Here is a 16,228-nt window from a genome sequence, read left to right as displayed (position 1 = left end):
ATCTCGCTTGTTGGTTCACCGATTGTTTTGAAATTTTCAGGACTGATAACATGCTGCGCGATGTTGTCGTTGCATATTTTAGTTGAGGAAAATCCCTATCCAGATTTGAGTTATTTCCCTTTTAGTAAAATTTAACGACTTCTTTTGTCCAGCTTTATTGATGACTGGCAGATTCTCAAAGATGGGCTGGTTTGGAAGCTAATACATTGAATTTGTGCGAGGCATATTTTATTTATTATTTAAATGCAAATAAAAGGAGTGGTATAGATTTTGAAACAAAGGTAAGAAAAAAAATCAAAATAATTCACGTATTTTCCGTGCTAGTTTTCTACCTGATAAAAATTTGTTATAACATGTATTTTAAACGTTCTTGGTCTTACCAAGACCTTTCATTCGGTATACAATAAAAGTGGCTGGCCCCTCTAATAAGGGAGTTAGAGGCGTCAAAATTTCTTGTCAATAACTTGTAAAGGAATAATCATTTCTAATGCACTATTGAAGCAAAGTTGTAAAGAAATTAATTTTGAATCCTTCCGTAGTATTCAATTTAATGTTTTCGTAATTTATAGTCAGTATTTGCAGAAACAATCGTTGTCAGTTCGGTCCATTTTAAGGGGGTGCGCACGTTTAGGAGGTTATGAAAGGGCTTCTTGTAATGCACTAACTGATACATGCAGCGCACAAAAATAATTCCACATTAAAATTCCAAAATGTTTTTATTCATATATACATTTTGATTTCATAAAGATGAATCTATTTGACCTTATTTTTGTTGTTTGTTTCATAGCTGTGCCCCTTTCTATATTTAATGCATTACGACACTCAGGTAACCGATCGGTAGGAGAGTCGCTAGCTGTATTCAGGCCGTCGCTAAGACGACAGTGCATGTGCTTGTAGAGCTTGACATATACATGTTAAACGCCCCACTGTGTTATTGTAACAGAGACATTTTGAATTGTTTCAGTACTGGGAGATGTGTTAATAAAATGGTTCCAATGCATGGTAATTAAACTCAACTTTTCTACAATATATATACATGGCCGTCATATAAAGCACAATGTGTATTACTGACATGACAAATGTACGCCAGCCTTGCAATTTAAACGAACGCGGGATTGCTCCCAATAGGACATTGCTTTTAAAGCAAAACAAAATACTGATTTGCGATGGATATAATATTATCATTGTGGAGATGGTTTTAAAAAGTGAACTTAATATTCGTATACGGTAATATTTGAATACAAAGCCGCTAGTTTTAAGTTACGGTTATAAGGGATATTACGTTTCACGTTTTTCTTACTTGCAAAACATCTACAAACGAAAATACCAAATAACCTTCAGCAGCAATTATAAATTATTTATTCCATACACATTTCTAAAGAGGTAATTAAATAAATTTTATAAATGCTTTATAATTGTACTCGCTATCTTCCATGGAAAAAAGTGGCATGGAAAAAATGTTGTTAAATGTTCATCAAATACGCTGTAGCCTTAGCAATCTAAAATAATTATCAAACTGTATATTGATAGATTGACATATCAACAAACATTTAGACCCGCAATGTGTTTTTTTTTACAAGTTCTATCAAATGTAGACTCAATGACTGAATTCTTTACCGTTTTCCGTCTGGGTTATTTTGAATCACGTGTGTACGTTATGTGTACAAATAGATTAATAGCCATATAGATGAACACTTTAAGTGTTTTACACAGGACGAAAAACCATCTTTAAGCAAGTCCTTAAAGTTGGCTTAAAGGTGACTTAAAGGAGCTTAAAGGCTATACAACCTTTAAGCCGCCTTTAAGTCACCTTTAAGCAAGTGCTTATAGGTCCTTAATGTCCAAACTTCTTTAAGCCTTCTTTAAGCCACCTTTAAGCATCTTTAAGTGGCATTTACGCTCTCTTTACACTGCCTTTACACTGTCTTTAAGTGGCCTTTAAGTCAATATTGATCAAGCTGAACAATAAAAACATATATTAAATGCAAAAGCTCTTTTATAGAGATGGGAGGGGGTCATGCGAGTGATAATATAATTTCCAAGGAAGGGGGGGGGGGGTGTTCCAGGCGGTTTCAATCGTCGCTCCATTAAACACAGATCGCTATCATCAGCACCACTCCGATGGACACAGATTGCCGTTATAAAATTCTTTATAATTTTTAAGGGGTTTCAAAATTATTGTAGGGATGAGCGCAGTCTCTGTATCTTAATATGTGCATAAAACTAATTAAAGTATGTTTGTTTCCTATTATAAATTAATCGGTGAAAAAAAAATATATTCTCTCTCTCTCTCTCTCTCTCTCTCTCTCTCAGTTCATCCGGTTATTAAACAAAATAAAGATAATGAACCAAAAATGCATGATTTAATTTGGTAATCGGTTTAAGGTTTGTATTTTTTTTTCAATTTTCATTATTTCTAACTCTAGATCTGCTAGATACATGTTAAAGATGAAAAGACTCTCAACTGCCTTTGTTATATCGGGCAGGATATTACTGCTTTGTTTGTCTAGACATAGTTTTGTTCGTTTGTGTATATCTAATTAGAGTCTATTGTTTGTCCAACTTAAGGAAACCCCTGGAACTAACACAGAATATACAAGATATACACACCAGTTGTGTCGTGTGCCCAGGTGCATGTTTGTGTATATCTAATCAAAGTCTATTGTTTGTCCAACTTAAGAAAACCCCTGGAACTAACACAGAATATACAAGATATACACAACAGGTGTGCCGTGTGCCCAGGTGCACGTCAGGGTTTCTAAAGGCGTTGAATCTTAGTATGTACGAGTATACGATAAGTTTAATGAATAACAGTTAATTTACATTTGTAATTCATTTTCAAAGTATTATTTCCTAGCTTTGGGTTTCAAAGATGTTACGTCTACAAATTAACGATACATGTATGTAAGAGTAAAATCTTGAGGCTAATTAATTAATGTACCGGTGATCATAAATAGGGGTTGATTATTTAAATATATGTATAACGGTAAACATGTCAAATATACCCGGCCTGGCACATCCTACAATTGTATGTACAAGTCATTTGCAATTGCCACATGCAGTAAATACGTCACCGGTAATTGGTAATTTTGTTTGTTAAAGAATTGATAGTTTATAAATCATGTACATACAATTACATGTAAATATTTAAACATATTGGAAAGGCGCCGCGATCATGAAAACCGGGAAATTGCGGGAAATTGAACAAATACCCTAATAGTATCAATGCATTCAATAAAAGAAATGATTTCATTTTCTTTCTTACATTTCTATAGCTATAAATAAGATGAACGTATATCTACTCGGTTTAAATTTATTAACTACATGTAAGAAAGCCTACTATAGTGAACCTAACGGTTTCCATTTAGGTATAATATAATTTTGTTCACTGAAGACCAAGTTCCGTATTTCATTCTAAATACATGCATGCATATAATTTATAAATTAGATATAATTGATTGTTACAAACTGAATGGTTTGTAAAAATCTTTTCAAGTAAACACATTCAATACAGTGATTCAATATCCACTGATATATAGGATATAAAAACGCTCAAATATATGTAAGTTGCCGTGGCGCGGAGGATGTGTGGTGATGCTAGTAAACTAAGGGTCCCAGGTTCAATTCTCGCCGTGGCCGGTTTTTTTAATGTGTTTTTTTTTCATTTTTCTTTCTAGAACAAAAACCGTTTTAATACCTTTTCTTTCATAGAGTTAATACATTTTGTTTGAAATTAAGCACAATATTGAATTAATTTTTTTTAATGGCTTAAAGGTGGCTTAAAGGTAGCTTAAAGGTGGCTTAAAGGTGGCTTAAAGAAGTTTGGACATTAAGGACCTATAAGTTGTCCTTAAAGGTGGCTTAAAGATAGTCTTTAAGCTGCCTTTAAGCCATCTTTACGCTTTCTTTAAGCCACCTTTAAGCAATACATATAGCTTAAAGGTAGCTTAAAGGTGGCTTAAAGATCGTCTTTAAGCTACCTTTAAACACCTTTAAGCTATCTTTAAGGAGGACTTAAAGATGGTCATTCATCCTGTGTTAATTTTTAAAAGAAATTGTGTACATGCAGAGCAATGCAATGCTAGGGCAATTACATTCGAACAATGTATATGGTGAGGGTCGGACTGATACTGGTTTTGCTTGTTCTACAAATAGCGAATGTAAGACGAAGTATTGGGGTGTTATATTTTAAACAGATAACGTATTGCTTTCTTAAAACCTTGCATTACTCAACAAATTTTGTTATTGGAAGCATTCTTAGTTACCTTAGCTGCATACATAAAGCTCTCGATCTGAATCCCGGAAAAATATACTACCATCCGAAATTTTTCATACAAGGGCTACAGACTTGCAGCTAACATTACCTTTAAAATACATTTTAGAATTTGCCGCTGTTGATAGATTCATTAAAAAAACGCGCAGAAATAAGTGGTTATATGTCGTTTGATATGGGATTTATGACGTCTATTTATAATGTTTTCATTAAAATTATTTTATTATTTCAAGCTTGTGGGTGGAATGAAATCGGTTTCACATGTTATATGACATAAAGATGTCCCCTCCCCACTTTTTCTCAGAGCAACTAATTTTTTAAAATTTACATAAAAAATTTAATTATCATGGAGTTGCCCCCCCGCCCCCCCTCCCCATTTTGGTAGCATGCTTGTCAAGATTTGTTGAATGAATTTGCCCCGCCCCCTTTTAAAAACGATGCTACGTGCCTGGAAATTACTCATTTTCTTTATTCCCCTCTTTAATTAACAAAACAAACCAACAAACAAAACCGATCCAGATAAATATAATTACATGCATCCAAAATAAACTCATTAAACAAACTACACATTCATCCTTCACCCACAATATTGCCTTTTCGATATTTGTCATCGTTGTAGACTCGTGTAACAATCTGTTAAGTAGGTGCTTGCACGACAAAGAACCCCTTGCTGATCTACATTTTCATAAACGCATGCAAAGAAAAATATATAACAATTTTGATTTATTCTTGAATTTCTTTTGATGTAAAAAAAGAGAAAAATTCAGTCTCTCTTTATGCCTGTTTGTTAGCGTCATTTTGAATATCCTTTTGTAATTTAAAAAATGTAAAATGTAAAATTGTAAAATGCTAACATTTGCTGAAAATTGTTTCGGATTTCTTTCTTTTTTTAAGGTAAAACTTTATTGATTAAAAAATTGATTAAAAAATGATTCTTTGAGACAAAACAAGTTGACATAATCAATAAGAGTTTGACGATCTTTAACTGCAGGTCTGTAGCTCTTAGTCTGAAAAAAAATCGGATGGACGACCTAGGACCCAAATCTCTACCTGTAGCAGTGTATGAGGAGAAGCGATAACAAACATCATGTAAAGTTCTCTCTACTCTATACTTGTTTTAATGTAGGGACAGAAGGGTTATATTTTGAAATGTCTTGACAAGTCCGTCTACATCCATGAAAAAGTTACCTTCATAAACAAAAGAATTTTAAAAAAAAACTCATTAATACACATATTTTTAAAAAACCTTAACCATTTTTATCGGCCATGGTAGACGCTTCAATATCATGTAGTCCGATGTCCAGGTACGGTTAAAAAGTTGTAAGTGGTTTTTTTTAATATTTTAAACGTCCATGACCACTAACTGCTAAAAGGGAACAACGGGCCCTTCTGGTATGAATTGATTGAAGAAGCCCTGGAAGGTGGAGAGATCTAATAACCAGTAGAGTAGTTGTTCTAGGTGATTCTACACCTCATTATTTTTCATGTTTGAAATATTTTTGTTTCAGCAGAATTAATTTATGTTTGCTACGTAAGGTCACAAAAATGTCACAAGATTAAGTATGCAAATTAGTATGTAAATATTTTGTTTAAGCTTGACATTGGATATTTAAGATATTTAAGAAATTTTCAACTTACGGTGGCCAGATGGCCATACGTTTTAAAGCTCAAAAGTTGTATTTGTTTTTAAGGTAATACACTCATAACTGAGGTGAATTTAACAATTTGGATCGATATGAACTATATTGAATATCTATTTTAGAATTATATAAGGTCGCACAAACCAAACTCGGGATTATATATGCAGTTGATTAAATGAACTTTTTGAACGTGGTACTTTTTAAATAGTTTTCTGCTCTTTGCAAAAATTAAACAAAATTCAAATATTAAAAATATGTCCGGTAAATAATGAATTTTTTAGCATTGTGAAAAATCTTATAACTAAGAGATTTGTAAGAAAATGTTTTGTACTATAAAGATATACTCAGAATTGCATATTTTTCGATAGACTTCAATGTTAATTTCAAGATGGAATAAATTTGTTAATATTCATATTTTTTTAAAATTCTAAAAATGAATTTTTATTATTAAATAAACCCTATTACCACACCAAGATTCTAGTAGTTTAACTTGCAATGTATTAAGTATGCAATATGATAGTTTTGGATGGACTATCTTTATAAAATAAAGAAACTTTCAGGGACAATACCTGCTTTAAGGTAACGAATCCTTTTGAATCTATGCTCATAAATTAAGACATTTTGCAAATAAACTACGAAATGAAAAAGTAAGTATATTTACAGGGAAATTATTTAGGGCATACATAGAAATTAAGATTTGACAAATGTTGAACAAATAAAATACATCAATTCGTTTCTTGAATGCGCTATTATAGTTTTCATGCATAGAAGCTTGCAAAGCACGAAATTCCCAGAACGGGGTAACCAAAGGCACGGGTCTACGGGACGAATTCGTCATGCAGTCGCAGATGGATACATTGGATCGGTTATTTATGATTAATTTTTTAAAAAAATACTTATAAATAAGTTTATATCTATGCAATGTGTATCGTCCCGATCCTCTCAAATTGTCGTTTAACTGCATTCCACCTGTATCTCAAACGACCGTGTAGTGAGCGACCAGCGCGCTAGTTTCCCTTCGTCATCGAAAGCAAGATTTTTGTCTTGCCTAGATGGCCCAGTGGTTAGCGCGGTGGCCGCTCACTGCTAGGAGAATGGGTTCCAGAGGTCGTGAGTTCAAGCCCCGGCCGGGGCGGAGGTGGAGCTTTCTCTGTGCGTTTGTGAGTTTATTACATAAGCCAAATCGCTCACCTGAGCATCAATAGCCATAACTTATCAAATCTACTTTATGCTGCCAAATACAAAACATTTGGACAACTTTGAAGAGTACTGTACATTTTGTTTAAGAGGGTTTTCAAATTTTTCCTCACATAATCATCAAGCCACTTTTGTTGTTTCAATCTTTTAGGAAAATATTTCTAAATGTCAAAAACAATTTCTATTGTGGCCCAACCCTAGGAACCATTACATGTATAGGAACAAATTTGAATCTACAATACCTCAAAATGCTTCCATACAAATTTCAGCTATTCTGACCAAAGGCTTTTAAGATTTTTTTTAAAAATAACAACACATTCTAATTTCACTAAAAGAAGGTGTGACTTTTCATTGTTGAATTAACAAATTGGAATTCCCCTTCACCTAATTATGTTTTGTGTCAAGTTTGATTAAAATTGGCTCAACTGTTCTAGAGAAGGAGAAAATGTCAAAATTTTACAGAGGGATGTAGACTGTCCAGGGACAGAATTAAGACAGACAATAGTGATCAACACATACACTTTTCGCTCAAGCCTGTTGTCTGAATCTCTTAAATGAGCTTCAATGTTAAACATTGATCCCAATTATCATACAATTCTTAAAAAGTAGAAGTATTACTTACCACTTCATCCATGAATTCTTCCGGAATGTTGTTGGTTGTCATGCTTTTAAAATCTTTTCCAAAGAGTCTTAAACTTAAGGTTCTCTGCAAATATTATTGTTGTATAATTATTAAATGATTTCATTCCTGTTTGATCTTATAAATATCTAGATATAATCAAGTATATAAGTAATACAGCTATTGTTATCTTGATATTCATTAATAGATTTCTTATTTAATATTTTTCACATCTCCTATACAAATTCTTCACAAAACTACATGTACATGTAAGTTGTTGTGCTTACTCAATTACGAACCTGCTATTAATGGCGGAAAGACACTCTGGAAAAATATGGAAGGATCTTTTCTTCTCTTCTTTTGACTTTTGGAAGAAAACAAGCTATGTAATGAACAATTTTCAGGCTTTGGATTGGCTCGAGTAGGCCTATAGAATCTCAGTATATTTAGTACTTTGATTTATCCTAACCTTTTATACAGCCAACAGGCATGTCATCATGTTCACACCTCCATCCAAATAGTACCAACTCCATATCCGTGTAGGGATGTTTTTGTCATGCTTCAATGAAAAAGATATCAGATATTTTATTGCATTAGCCCATAACATTACGCTAAGGATATAAGCAAAGTTTGCTCAGCTCTGTTCATCACAATACACTTCATCTTTATTATGCAGTTATAAATAATTGTAACGAATTCTTTATAATAATTTGCAAAAATTTCGAATGATGTTTTTTATTTATCAAAACGGGAAGCAGAGATCTTCCGATAATACATAAAAATTTCATTTAGGCCTATGTTTCTTACCTCTGTCATTCACTTTGTACTCGAGTCTCGTTCCCGCTGACGTCACATATTGCGTAAATTTTGGTACTGAGAACCGTCAGGATGGTGCTTGATTTTACATAGAGCAATATACCAAAAATCAGTAGATCAGATCAGATTTTGTAATTTAGATATGATCGGAATAATTATCATTAATAATTTAAAGCGCTACAGGTTGATGTGCATCTTTTTTGTAAGCCCTTGCAAACATTTTATTCGTTTCCGAAATCCCGTTCGAGTTATCTCCCGCGATAACTCATATGCAGACAGACTGAATTTTCTCTAGCTGCAAAGTTATGTACATCGGCACTGGCTGATCAGTGATGCAAGCCAGCAGAAACTTTACATCAACATCATCAAGATGTGCCCGATCTAACGTACTATTATATACTCAGCGATTGAAAAGTTCGTGATCCTGGATAGGAGAGGAGCGGATCGTCAACATGCAGGTACCCTAGAACTACGATGTTTCAAGTGTGTGCATATTCTATGTTTACATGTTATATGTTAACCAACACTAAAAAATCTACTGTTATTATTAAACTTAGATGCAGGTCTTTACATGTAACTATACAATATACGGGGAAATTCGGGTTGACAAGAGGGTCTGTCAATTTTCTCCGAAGAGCTTCGGATAAATTTCTATCTATTGTGTATTTCTTAAACAAGAATGAACACAGTGTAACCGTAATGATTACGAAATAAATCTGCAGATATATATTTTAAACATGCGGTTGCAAGCATGCAATTTGATTTCAAGCGCGGATCCAGAAAAAAGAATTTGGACGGGGGGGGGGGATTGATTGAGTAACAAGGTTGGGAGGGGGAGTAAGCCATATTTTTATGAATTTTATAATTTAAATTTAAAGAGTTTTTTAGGGGGTCTGGATCCCCTTCACCCCTCCTAGATCCGGTCTACATGTATTATTGTTGTGCATATTGTCCCGGTGAATCCATTTATAGGAGTATATATGCAGTTTGAAAATGTTCATAACATTTTATTTTTTTTTCTACAGGGTTTTTTTAAGATGCGAAGCAATGTTACACAGACAGAAGAATAGGTGAATGCCTCTCCAGTATATGTTGTATATATGATGGCTATAACAATAACATACATGTATATCACTTGGGAAATCATGCACAACAAACTGTCCATATGATGATACCATGTAAGTATTTATTTGGTGAAATATGCTTATGCCTTGCGTTTTGAATATTTCTAAAGTTTGTAATTACATGTATATAAAATCAGACATGGATTAACATATATTTGATAAAAGAGGTCTCATTTGCTTTTGATCAATAAAACATACTGTAAGTTATTTCAATACAGAGATACATTATGATTGTTTTGTTTTTTAAAATTTTATCTGAGTGTATAAATCTTGTGCTTTTACGCTGTTATACATGTACTCAATACATGTACATTTGTTTGCATGTTTTATTATGAATTATATTTTGTTTTGCATATACACAAGGTTGACAAAGATATTAAAATATGGAGAGGGATAAAGAGACATGCTACAGAAGAAGGAAGATAAGGCACATGATACAGACACCAGAGTGATTACACCAACATCAGTCCAATAACATTGGTACACACTGAAACTTGAGACCACAAAGGCCTGGATTCTTTTGAAATATACTGTCATCTGTGCAATATCACTTGGAATCATGGAAAACTTGTATCACAGTGTTAATAATTTTCAGTGAATTTTCATTGTCTAGCATAGAAATAATTAATTTTATGTTTGAATATATAGCTGGAATTTTTCCTATATGTAATTCACTTACTGCGTTCAACAGGTTTGGTACACGCAAACTCATAAATTGTATCTCAAAAACATAAGACTTAAAGTATGTATCCTAAATAATGACCAATGCAATCAGCACAGTATTACACATGTAATAAAATCTAATGTTTACTGACCTTCTAAGAAGAGAGATATAACTCTCAGTTGGTGTGAATGACTATTGTAAAGGCAAAGTTTTACATGTTTACATAAACAAAGACTTTAAAAGTTTTGAAAACATTTATATTTTGATAAAATGTAAACTCTATTCTAATTTTTATTTATACATGTATTAATTCCAACACATGTAGAAATTGTTTAGTTGTCTTAATGTCAAATTTGTTTTTAAAAAAAGACACTAGTATGTCAACATATGAATAAAAGAATGTTTTTAAAGTGTTATAAATTGATTGGTCATAATTAAATTTTGATATGAAAAACATGCAATTTTCATGTGAATTTTGCATGAATTTTATATGAATATGACACAAATATCTAATAGCATGAAAAACATACGAAAAATTATTCGCATGAAAATTGTACATTTTTTCATGCGAATATCATGCGAACATATTCGCATGATATTTGCATGAGAAACTTTTCATCTGATTTTCGCATGATTAGCGCATGATTTTCATGCGAAAAGGAAATCGAATGAAAATTATGCGAGCCACTTTTCCCTGTATATATATATATATATATATATATATATATATATATATATATATATATATATATATATATATATATATATATATATATATATATGACAAATTTTCAATGAAAATTTACACGTATTTGTAATATCGTTTCTGAATTTATCCATGCAAGTGTACTATTGTGGAAACAAAAACTAAAGAGCCTCCCGTGATTTAGCGTGAATGAATGCGCATGCACAAGATTGTAAAATCCGAATAATCCATATGATTTCCGGATTTTTAAAGGAATTTTCGTTGATTATTAATTAGCAAAGCTTGACTGAGAAAAAATAAAAATAAATTGGTAATCTTCAATTGCCAATAATGTTTAAAATATATAAAACAAACTAGACACGATCTCGTTGCAAGCAACGAGGAGGTCTTCCGCGCGATTTTTTGAAGGTTATATGACCTTGACTTTGATATTTGACACTTTATCTCCTTATCAGGGCAACAAAAACAATTGATGGTAAAATTTTGTAATAAACAACATTCTCAGCATTTTATTCTATATTGATTTTCAAAATGATGCTTTTTAAAATATTTGTTCTGTTTGAGGTATGCTATCAACGTTTTGTACTTCTGGCCCCTTAAAACCCATTAAAAACCCCTTAATACGGAACACATGATAAAATAATCATAATATATTGTTAAATAAATGTGAGATGAACATTATTGCTTCCTAAACATAGAACAAAATATTTTTCAGTAAAGTGCTATGGAAAAAAGACTTTAGAGCCCTTTTGGTCCCTAAATTGAAGGGCAAGCCCCTTTTACTTGGTATCATACGAAAGTTCTTTTGATATTAAACATATTTTGTTCAACAAGTGTTTAGAAATTCTTTGCCGTTTTAGAGCTATCTGGGATAGGACATTTTAGGGGCTGACCCATAATCTCCTTATTGGGGCTAGATAACGAAAATTTTATGATTGAATAGTGTTTAAAACATCATTCTAAGCATCTTTTATTCTATATTGCTTTTTAAAATATTTGTCCTGACTTTAGAGCCCTTTTGGCCCGTAATTTGAGGGACCAGCCCCTTTTTCTTGTTATCAAACGAAAGCTCTTGTAAATATAAATTTTCTTTGCTCTATATGTTATGGTAAAATAATTTCAGAAAAGGAGATAAAGAACGAAAACCATTAAAAATTACGTCGTTTTTTCAAACTCGATTTTCGGGTCAAGGCGAGCTTCGACGCCTTTGAAGCCAGACAACCATAAATGCCTTTAAACACATCTACAATCTTTTGTCTACAATCCCTGAAAATTTAAATTCAATATCTTTTTTCGTTTAGAGGGAGAAAGCAGGACAAAATGACCCTGTAAAAATCAATAAAATGTCAATATCTCCCGAACAGAAATGATGTCATTAATATAAAAAAAATTATATATAAGGTTTTTATCAATATCGACAAGATCTGAAATTTTCACGAAAATGGGTCAAGCCGTTTTCAAGAAATCGCTTGTACAAAAAAGCGTAAGAAAAAAAAAATAAAAGAGAAAAAGAAACAAAGCAATAACGATAAGGTCTTCCGTTGGAAACATAAGGTCTTCCGTTGGAAACGGAAGACCTTAATGACAGTATTCTTCCGATATCTCGGTATTAAAGCCCAAAAACTCGAGTCTATTATTTTAATATAGTAGTATAGATTTTATCACTTTAATGTGTACAGTTTCCATTCCCGCGCTTGCACAGGATGTAATCTACTATGAATAAATTCCCAGGCATCAACTCTGGGCCCTTTCGTAATGAATAGATTGAGGTACATGTAGCCTCTAATCGTATTAAAATCATTGGTCAAAATGCCAGTTTCTATCTCTTTTGGTTTTAGAATATTAGCGATATATACGATTCGGGCAAAGAGCTAAGGTGCTTTATTTTGAAATATCTTGAAATGTCCTACTACATCCATGAACGACAATTTTTATGTACTTCCTTAAACAAAAAAGATATAAAAACTCATTAAATTAAAGATATACGATCTTGACCCCAATGCCATTTTGATTCGAACTGTTCTGTTGTCTCTACAACATATTGTTAAAAATTGTAATTTTTTAAGAACATAAGAAACTCTCAGGGGCGGAAATGGGCTTCGAATCCTTTTGGTATGAATAAAATAAAGAAGCTTTTAAATGATTTCAAGACATTTTTTAAAGTTTCAATACCTTGAAACTTATTGTTTCAAAGGAATAGCAATAACAAACAGTTCATACACAACGGATAGTTACTTCGTAAGTTCAAGGTCAATTGATACCATAACTTTGAATTCTCAATTGCATACAAAAATGTTTCAATATGTCTATTAATAAAAATAAGTTGTCTTGAGAAAATAAAGATAAAAAACATAAAGAAAACATATTTCACCTGAAAAGTTGAAAGACCCAATAAAAACATAATGTATACAAACTAAGGTCTTTCACCGGAGAGGTCGACAGCGCTAAAAAAAATCATCAGTTTAGTCTGCGAAATTGATATACATTATAAAATCAATAAATACAGCATTTTACAGCTGAACAGCTAGATTTTTTCACAATTTGATACATTGTATCTCTGTCAACTTTAAGTGATTGTGTTCCATATTAGTGTAATTACAATTTGTATTGGTTCGGATTAAATATTTTCAAATTTTTCTTGAATTTCTGGATTAGATTAAAATTGTTAAAAAAAAATGATTGTAGAGCAATTGTATATTTTGAGTCACAGTCGGATTTGATTCAGGGGTAAACAAAATATATTTTTTTCTTGATATTGTTTTTGAAAAAAAAATAATAAAAATTTTGAAAAGTTTATTCGATCATTCGTTAGAATGGTATAATGCCTCATGTTTAGCTGAGAGAGAGAGAGAGAGAGAGAGAGAGAGAGAGAGAGAGAGAGAGAGACAGATAGAGAGAGAGTTAATTATCAAATTAACTCTCTCTTTCTCTCTCCATTTGAGAAACAAGAATGTTATATTTTTACACGCATTACAATCTATCTGGGTTTTACTAAAATATGTGTCTTTTTAAGTGTCTTCATGTGTTTAATTCAGTCAGGTAAAGAAAAGTATTTTAGAAAGTACTTAGGAATAACCAGAGACTCTTGACTATTTACAAGGTTTAATACCTATTCAACTATTTGTAGATACGTGTTTTAGACTGTATTACCCTAATCTATAAAATATTATAATGCATATATAAAGACATGGTACTTTAGTACACAGACATTCTTGTGTATATATATATATATATATATATATATATATATATATATATATATATATATATATATATATATATATATATATATATATATATACTTAAATAAATAAAACAGAATGCGACAGTCCAAATCAAATAAATTGTTTACTGTTAGCGCTTTCAGCAATGTCGGCTCTTCAGACAGTTATACAAAATTAAAAACGTTGTTTGTAACGTTGTCAATGACGTCGTGTTTTTAAAGTTCATTATGACGTCACAATGTACATCAAGGTAGCGATGGCGTGAACTATGATATATAGGCACTCGACCAGAGCAGTGTTTGTTCATGCGTACACAGACCATTACCTGGACATCAAACTACAACGCCTCGAGGGATATGGTCACTGACTTTCCTTTCTACGCGGGAGTGATGAATGGACGTACCAACACTTGACGACAACGAAGGACACTTCGACCATGTTGCAGGGATCATAAATGGACATTTAATACCGAATACACCATCTAAGTGGCCGTGGTCACCGACTTCATGGAGCCCTATGACAGAACCATGAGAGTAATGGGTGAATGTCCTTTCATCTTAGTACTTTCACCTGTCAAACACGACACGCAGCATCAACGCTTCGTTGTTTCCTTGGACAATAATATACTCGGACTTGGTCAGGAGAGATCAGTCCTCAAATCACCATCAGTGAGGAAGAGCATACTCTCCAGCCATGCTATACGATCATGGACTGTAGAACAACTTCTCCCGTCAGAGACTGTGTTGTCTGGTGTACTTGTTGCATGGAACGATAACTTTACTTTTACACTAGTATTGGACTTTGTAACCGAGATAACTTTCTTACCTGATTTGTATTTACTTAATCTTTTGCTTCGTAACCTTTTTAAACTTATTTGAACTTAGTACCCTGTTTCCTTTGTGCTATGTTACATAACTGAAAAAAGCTTGAACATCCAAACTTTGAGGAAAGAGAAAACAACGTATGAAGATCTGGTTTGCCACAAAAGAGGACTATTTTATTAAAATATTTAACCCGAAACTTAATCGAAAATAGATTTATCATATATATAACTTTTTATATGTATTGTATTATATGTCTATGCATTGCTTAACGGCGTTGATAAAGTTCACGCCATCGCTACCTTGATGTACATTGTGACGTCGTAATGAACTTTAAAAACACGACGTCATTGACAACGTTACAAACAACGTTTTTAATTTTGTATAACTGTCTGAAGAGTCGACATGGCTGAAAGCACTAACAGTAAACAATTTATTTGATTTGGACTGTCGCATTCTCTTTTATTTATTTAAGTATTTTTTGCTGTACCAAGGCTTTATATATATATATATATATATATATATATATATATATATATATATATATATATATATATATATATATATATATATATATATATATATATTTGTTTTGCCTCGGACTAGAATGTCGCGACGTCATTGGATGAAACGCGTCACGTGGCTGCCTTACACATTTCTTTAAAAGGCAAGCGTCAAAATGTTTAGCGCAATATGGCGGACGTAACGTTATTTGAACTGATTTTCTACACAAACGTTTGTTTACATATCAAACTTTAGGTCCTCGACAAAACAAAACACTTATTAGGTTTGTTACTGACTGTTTAAAGAAATTTGTGGGGTCGGTAAAGTCCATAGAAGGCTCGGCTCCGCCTCGCCTTCTATGGACTTTACCGACCCCACAAATTTCTTTAAACAGTCAGTAACAAACCTAATAAGTAATAATATATATATATATATATATATATATATATATATATATATATATATAACGCATACTGTGGTTTCAATAATATTCAAAAGTAATAATTTTCGTTCATAAAGTAAAAATCACACTTTCAAGGACATCTATATCTATATTCGTGTAAAATCTACTTATCAATACAAAATGTTAGTAGAAACTGCACTTCGTGGATGAATTTAACGAGATCTACGAAAATTGTTA

The 16,228-nt window shown here is 32.3% G+C and overlaps 2 long non-coding RNA genes across 4 annotated transcripts in view; one reads left to right on the top strand and one right to left on the bottom strand.

The window, feature by feature from the left end:
• The window catches only part of LOC136272595 (uncharacterized), a 99,796-nt gene extending 91,182 nt beyond the window's left edge, over positions 1 to 8,614 (bottom strand). Inside the window, exons 1-4 of one of the 3 annotated variants that reach the window (XR_010710737.1) lie at positions 8,537 to 8,614; positions 8,199 to 8,288; positions 8,029 to 8,093; positions 7,807 to 7,816 (exon numbers count right to left, since the gene is read on the bottom strand). This is a non-coding gene — a long non-coding RNA (uncharacterized lncRNA). Of the gene's footprint in view, positions 1 to 7,806; positions 7,817 to 8,016; positions 8,094 to 8,198; positions 8,289 to 8,536 lie in introns of all 3 variants that reach the window. The other 2 variants (XR_010710621.1, XR_010710700.1) reach the window with 2 other exon arrangements.
• Positions 8,615 to 8,678: 64 nt separating this feature from the next.
• LOC117687947 (uncharacterized) lies at positions 8,679 to 10,674 on the top strand. Its single transcript, XR_010710825.1, has 3 exons — positions 8,679 to 9,003; positions 9,571 to 9,723; positions 10,033 to 10,674. It is a non-coding gene; the product is annotated as an uncharacterized lncRNA (long non-coding RNA).
• Positions 10,675 to 16,228: the final 5,554 nt, after the last annotated feature.

The sequence above is a fragment of the Magallana gigas genome, chromosome 1, assembly GCF_963853765.1.
Source record: "Magallana gigas chromosome 1, xbMagGiga1.1, whole genome shotgun sequence".
Taxonomy (NCBI): Eukaryota; Metazoa; Mollusca; class Bivalvia; order Ostreida; family Ostreidae; genus Magallana; species Magallana gigas.
Note: the sequence above shows the minus strand (reverse complement) of the source record. Positions and strands in the feature narration are given on the sequence as shown.